The following is a 6,638-nucleotide window of genomic DNA, read 5'->3' on the forward strand; positions in this document are numbered from 1 at the left end:
CCCTGGGATGATTAATGCCTGAATGGTTTCCTGGAGTGCATACATACTGTAGCCACCCTTGGAATGCTTGATTACAATTAATATTTGTATTTATTCTCGCATGAGAGAGAAGGGTGTTGACTTTCAGTAGTTCCTCAGCAACATGGAGGAGAAAAGATGGTTCTTATCTAAGGTGACCTGAGAACAGCATGTACAGTTTGCACTATTTCATAACTTTGTTGAAGAATTGCACTTGTGTAATGTAACTTCTGCACATATTTCAGGATGAATTGCTCTTACAAGGGCATGCTACAGAGCTAATGGAATGAGTGCTGCAAGTGTGGCTTTGGAGTGGTCCATGATTACGGACAGCTGTGGTTTCAAAGAGTTTTTTTAACCTCCTCTGGTAGCCCAATCCGAAATGTGCTAAGAATTTTAGATCTATTACATGTACTTCAGTTGCCCAAAGACATTCCCATTATAAAATGTGTAGCACATAAAAATGGAGATGACACAGTTACCCTTGTCTGCTATGTCCAATATCCAGTACATTTAAACCATTTATAATGCCCCGCTCAGTGAGGAACAACATGAGTGTACCCCGTTATCCACTCATCGATGTAATCTAACTTTCACTATTGAGGACGTCCAACTAGCAATAGAACTAATGACTACCCATAAGGGGCCTGGACCCCAAAGGATTCCTGTAGACAAACTTAAGGTAAAATCTGAATTGTGGGTGCCAATTTTAACCAGCATGTTTAACTTGGCAATGCGATCGGGCCGCACGCACTTATGGTCTCAGTCGATCATTGTCCCTGTACACAAGAAGGGCTTGAGAGATTTACCGAGTTGTTACAGGTCTATCTTCTTGATAGATTCTGTTGCTAAGGTAATGGGTAGGGTTATCCTGGAGAGGGCTATGTCATGAGCTGAGGATGGTTCCATTCTGTCAGACATGCAATGTGGCTTCCGCCTGTGTCTCAGCACATGCGCTCAATGTCTAAACCTTTTTATGCTAACTGTTGCGCGACCCGGTTCCCTGTTCATTGCATTTATGGACCTGGCCTTTAACCTTGATACGGTGAACAGGTCCAAACTGTAGCCTATCCTACTGGACTTGGATATGGACATAGAGACTGTCTCTTTTCTTTCCTAGTGTGCTACACAGGGATATGACGGCAGTTGTCTGGTACTGCCTGGGTGGGTCCAGTATTAATGCCTTCTCACCAAAGCGTGGAGCAAGACAGGGATCTATATTGACCCCACTTTTGTTCACTATGCCTGTGAACAACGTTGAGGTTAGACTACTAGATAAGCAGGTGAATTGTCCGTGAGTAGGTAGTTGTCATATCCCCGCATTGTTATATACGGACGATACATTTTGCATGCACAAACTGCTCTGGGCCTCCAAACACTCCTTGATGGTTTTGTCATCTATATGAATAGCCTCAATCCGTCAGTCACCTATAGTACGTCCCAGGGTGTGTTTTGGGGTCCAAGGGGAGCCAAGTCTTGATCTTTTTAGGTCCAGGGCCATCAGCTTTCTAAGGTACAAACTTTCACGTATCTATGTGTGGTCTTTGATAACTGTTCTTCTTGAGGCCCACTGAGGGAATAGAAGAGACTGTCCCTGTCCCTTTCTACAGGGGTCATCTTTTCCTTTTCTCCTAGAATTGGTAGCAAACCACTGGGAGCTTTGACCAAGATATACCAAGCTAAATCAGCCTCTGTTGCCATATATATGTTATGTTATGCTAAATGTATTTTATATAGCGCAAAATAACCTTCAGGCCTCTAAGCGCTTTTAGAGAGAGTGACCAGAATCACTGACTGCAACTGGTAACACAAGGCAGCAAAAAATTACACTATGACTAACGTCTCCCTAAATAGGAGCGTTTTAAGTTGTTTCCTAAATGTGAGGAGGACCGGTTCCCTACAAAGGGCTCAGGTATATTGTTCCAGATTTGTGGGAGCACAACAGAAAACGCTCTGCCCCCTTTGGATTTGGTGATATATCAGGGAAGGACTAGACGGCAGGCCTCAGACAATCGCAGTGTCTGGCCAGGAACATATTTCTCCAGACGTTCTTTTATATATATATACACTGGTGCTTGGCCCTAGATTGCTTTGTGGAAAATACAGAGGCCTTTAAATTGAGCTCTCCGTTTGATGGGGAGCCAACACAATTTATGTAGAAGAGAGGTAGCACGGGTCCTTCTGGGAAGTCTAAAAATGAGCCTGACTGCATCATTCTGCACTACCTGCAGTCTCTTAAGTTTCTGGGGAAAGCCAATATAGAAAGCATTCCCATAATCTAGCCTAGCGATAACAGAGGCAGATACAATTGCCTGTAGTGAGGCCATTGACAGAAGAGGGGCACGTTTCCGAAGCTGCCTCATTAACCCTACACAGGTTGCCACCACCGTGGTGACCTGGCTGGACATGGACAGCTCAGAGTCCATTTATTACCCAGGCTTTTTACAGCCAGGACTGGTATGGGGGCATTTGCCAGTTCCGGTGGCCAAAAAAGGTCACACCAAGGGCTGTTTTTAGTGAGAATGACAAGCACTTCAGTCTTGTCAGGGTTTATTTTCAGAGAATTGGCCGTCATCCAATTCACTGCGAATCTGAGCAGCTTTTGCGCCGATTCCTGTGCCTGACTAGAGTTGCTAATCCGGATGAGGAGTTGGATATCATCCCCATAATTGAAGACCCAGCAGTCCATGTGAGCCAGGGTCTCCTCCAAGAGTGCCCGTAGCCGATGTATGCTCACCCAACTGCACCCTCTGAGTCCGGTCTGATAGAAATGATTCGAGCCATTGATGTGCTAGCCCATTGATGCCCAGGTCAAAAAGACGGGACAGCAGCTTTTTATGGCTCACCGTATTGAATGCCGCTGATAGATCTAATAAAATCAGGGCACTCAGTTGTTTGCTGTCAGCCATAATTCTGAGCTTATCAAGAACAGACAACATCACTAGCTCAGTACTATGATGGGCTCTGAAACCCGCCTGTCGTGCTGGGAGCAGCTGGTGATTCTCCAAGTAGGTCGAGAGTGTCCTCAGTACGTGTTATTCTATCACTTTTGCCACGAAGGGGAGCTGGGAGATAGGTCTATAATTCTTAAGGGTGGAAGCATCCGCACCTGGCTTCTTTAGCAGGGGTGTGACCCTAGCTTCTTTTAGGTTGGCAGGTAAGTAGCCAGTTTCCAGGGAGTTGTTCAATAACATGAGAATCTGTTTTTCTAGCCCTGAAATGGCCATTTGGAAAATCCTCATAGGTCAGAGGTCAGGGGTCTGCCAGGGAGCTCGATTTGGTGCCATTCATTAGTAAAGGCAGAGAGGCTGAGCCTATTTTAGGGAAGTTTGTGAGTTGTCTACCAGGAGAAGGAGAGGACTGGGTCTGGAAAAAGGAACCATGGTTGGTCGTGAGGTTCCGTGACGATTTGAACCCGTGTTTTCAATATTGTCGGAAATACATAATATTGGTATCAGCGAACCGCAAATGATCCATTTAGCATATCCTGGTGTTTTCGCTACGCTACGAGCAAGAGTACTCCTGTAACAAACACATTTGTGATCTACCCATGGCATCCATCTTAGATCATGGAAGCCATTTTGTGTTTCTTGCCCTCACATACGCAATAACCTCTGATCACTTCATTTCAATTAAGGACACGTAGCCTTAGCCGGAGATTCACCTCTCTAGTGACACGTGCACCTTAGACCAGAACACGCTGTAGCTGCATGACTCGACAAAGGCTGCCTCCTCTGCCCGAGGCCAGTCCTGCTAAACTGGTTCTCGTGTCCGTTGGCCTGATCACGATTAGGCGGCCGAAGCCGGTAGCCTTGCCCATTTACAACCCACAAACATCCCTTATCCTACTTTCCTATCTTCCACACCTGGCTCCGTTCCTTTCTTTCTGAATCTTTATTAGGGGGAGGTAACGAAATTTACGATGAGGCGGTCCGGCTCTTGAATGCAATATTGACAAGGGATTGTGATGAACTAGTGGGAACCCCTCTTCGTAATGTTTGGCATCAGATATTATCGACGGTTCCTGTGTAACGCCAAATATTTATTGTTTAGGACACAAAGGTTCTGGGAATGTATTACATGTAAAGAATTTGCCTCAAGCTCAAATTTTAGTATATAAGGAGCAACCCTCTTTGTACAAATTGAACAGGCTCCTAGACACTGCCCATGCGTAGTTTCTGTGACTTCTGTGTCCCTGCAGTAAATAAACCTTTGGTCTTTGACGCCACCATCGAGAAGCCCGTGTTTCTGTTTATTTGTGCACCAAGACAGGTGGAACTCCGGGGTCTTCGGGTGTTGTTCCCTGACACCTCTGGACGGAACCAAAAAGTCCAGAACTCCAATTGGCGCCCACGTGGGGCGACGTCATTCGGTACCGGTCCAAAAGCCTGAAGAGTTTGAGAAGCTTTGTGTGAAGATTCCTGAGGGAGGCGCCCCACTTCATCGATCCCGGCATATCGCAAAAGTGGCCCGAAGTTCTCTTCCACGAGGGTTCCCGTTCAAGACGGCTGCAGTGGGCCGTTGCCTTGACCGTCGCCCTGTCTTGGACCCGAGGTGCAGTCCTTAGTACGGCGAAACGTGACGGGTTTCTCCTTGGTGACGTCTTCAGTGCCTCAGTTAAGTATTTAGTGGTTGCTAGCTGGTTACTTCGTGAGGGTTGTTAAAATCCTTTTTGGTTCTTGGTTTGGTTTGGTTTTGTAAGATTATCACTGGTTGTTCTGGTTACGATAATCTATTGGTTTAGTTTGGGTATCGATACATCAGTTCGCTTTTGGTAGGCCTAAGTTCTTGGTTCAGGTGCACATATCTGTTTCTTGTTTTGTTCGTTCTGTGTTCCGGATTACAAAATGGTAAGTCGGAGAAATTGTATGTTGTCTTGTTTTGGTTGCAACAGTGATTCACGATTGGAGGACTCATGTCTGGTTCCTCCGATTGGGACTCCCTTATATGATCTTTACTGTAAACATGGCGTGGGTCCTATATCTTATAATGAGGTGTGGGTCCGCTATACGGAAAAGGAGGGTGTCCTTAGTTGGCCACTACATGGTAGTTTTGAACCCGAAATCCTTGACAATTTAGAAGCGAAATTGTTTAGGAAGAAAGCCCGGCCGGCAATGTTTGATTCTTTCCGTTACTGGCGAAAAGAATCTAAACAGAGAGAGATTAAAAGGTTGAAGAAAGAACAGAAAGAGCAAGAGTTGACTTTAGAACAAGCGGCTAAGCAGCTGCAAGTTAATGAGTCTGAGAAGGCCATAGAGGTGGCCATTAGAGAGCATAATTTAGCGATCGACAAGTGTTATCCTGCCTTGCCATCGAAAACAACTAAGATACTGGAGGACCCCGAAAACGATCCTCTGTTGTCTTACTTGTTACAGTCACCTCCACCGTATGCACAAGGTGCTACGGCTCCACCTGTACCAAATGTTCAATTGCCGGTTGCTGGACAACCTGGTATTCCTGCTCCTGCCCCTCAGAATCAAGCTCCTGTACCTCCTGTGGTCAATGTGAATGTTCCTACGGCACCTCCTCTTCCTGGGTTGCCGACTTCTTTACCTATACCTGTATCGCTTACACCTACTGTTCCACAAGCTATCTTCCTCGATACTCCTACTGTCCCGCTATCTGTTCCAACTGCTACTGTGTTCTCTGTATCTGCCAGTATGTTGACTCCGCTTTCTGTTCGTCGAAGAATCACTGATTCTGTCTCTAACATTCTATCTCCTTTCTATAAAACCTTAATTAAGACTCCTACTTCTGACTCTGTACAAAGACGTAGTCAGCTCCCAAGTACTGAGGAACGGGGAATATTAGATTCCACGGCTCTCAGATGGATTTCGAAAAGTAGGAGATATAGCACGAGAGATGTACTAGATACATTTATGCAGTGGAATGAACCAACGCAACGATATGTTTTTGACGAGATGTGCTCTCTTTTACGTGAGGAACTAGAAGAAGATGACTCTGAATCGAATTTAGAAGACTTAATTAAGGTTCAGAAAGAGTTTGCTGCAGGAATGATAGTAGGTCAAAATATAAAAGAAGCGATGGAACTAATTTTAAGTTATAGAAATGATCCATCACTTCGTTCACCGAGAGACTTAGAGAAAAGTAGTACGAAGCAGACTGGCCAATATCCAATGAGGGAGGTTCCTCCAATTTGGCGCGAAGCTGTGCAAGCTGATGCCATTAATGGTATTGCAGCCGCTCCGGCGCAATTCCAGAGAGTATGGATACACATTCCATGGAAGCGAGCCGAAGTGTTAGCAGTGAAGCAGGCCTTGCCAGACCCGCGTAAGAATCCTGCTGGATACTATAAAGAGTTAGCGCAAACAGTTGAGGCTTGTGTAATGAATCTAGCGGACATTGACATGTTATTTGGGAATGTAGTTCCGCAACCGATTTGGGCTAAAATTCGTAAAGAGAATCATCCAGTTGCCCTAGGTGGTGATTGGGCAGCTATCATTGCAGCAGACGGTCAGCAAATAGGTGGTTCCAAACCCGAACCTCTAATTGCTAATCTTCCAGGTAGGATAATCGACTTAATGAAGACTCTGATGCCCGCATTGCGTGTTAATTGGGACAAGTTGTCCGCATGCAGGCAAAAGAAAGACGAAAGTGTC

Source organism: Lissotriton vulgaris, chromosome 1_2 (genome assembly GCF_964263255.1).
Source record: "Lissotriton vulgaris chromosome 1_2, aLisVul1.2, whole genome shotgun sequence".
In the NCBI taxonomy this organism is placed as follows: Eukaryota; Metazoa; Chordata; class Amphibia; order Caudata; family Salamandridae; genus Lissotriton; species Lissotriton vulgaris.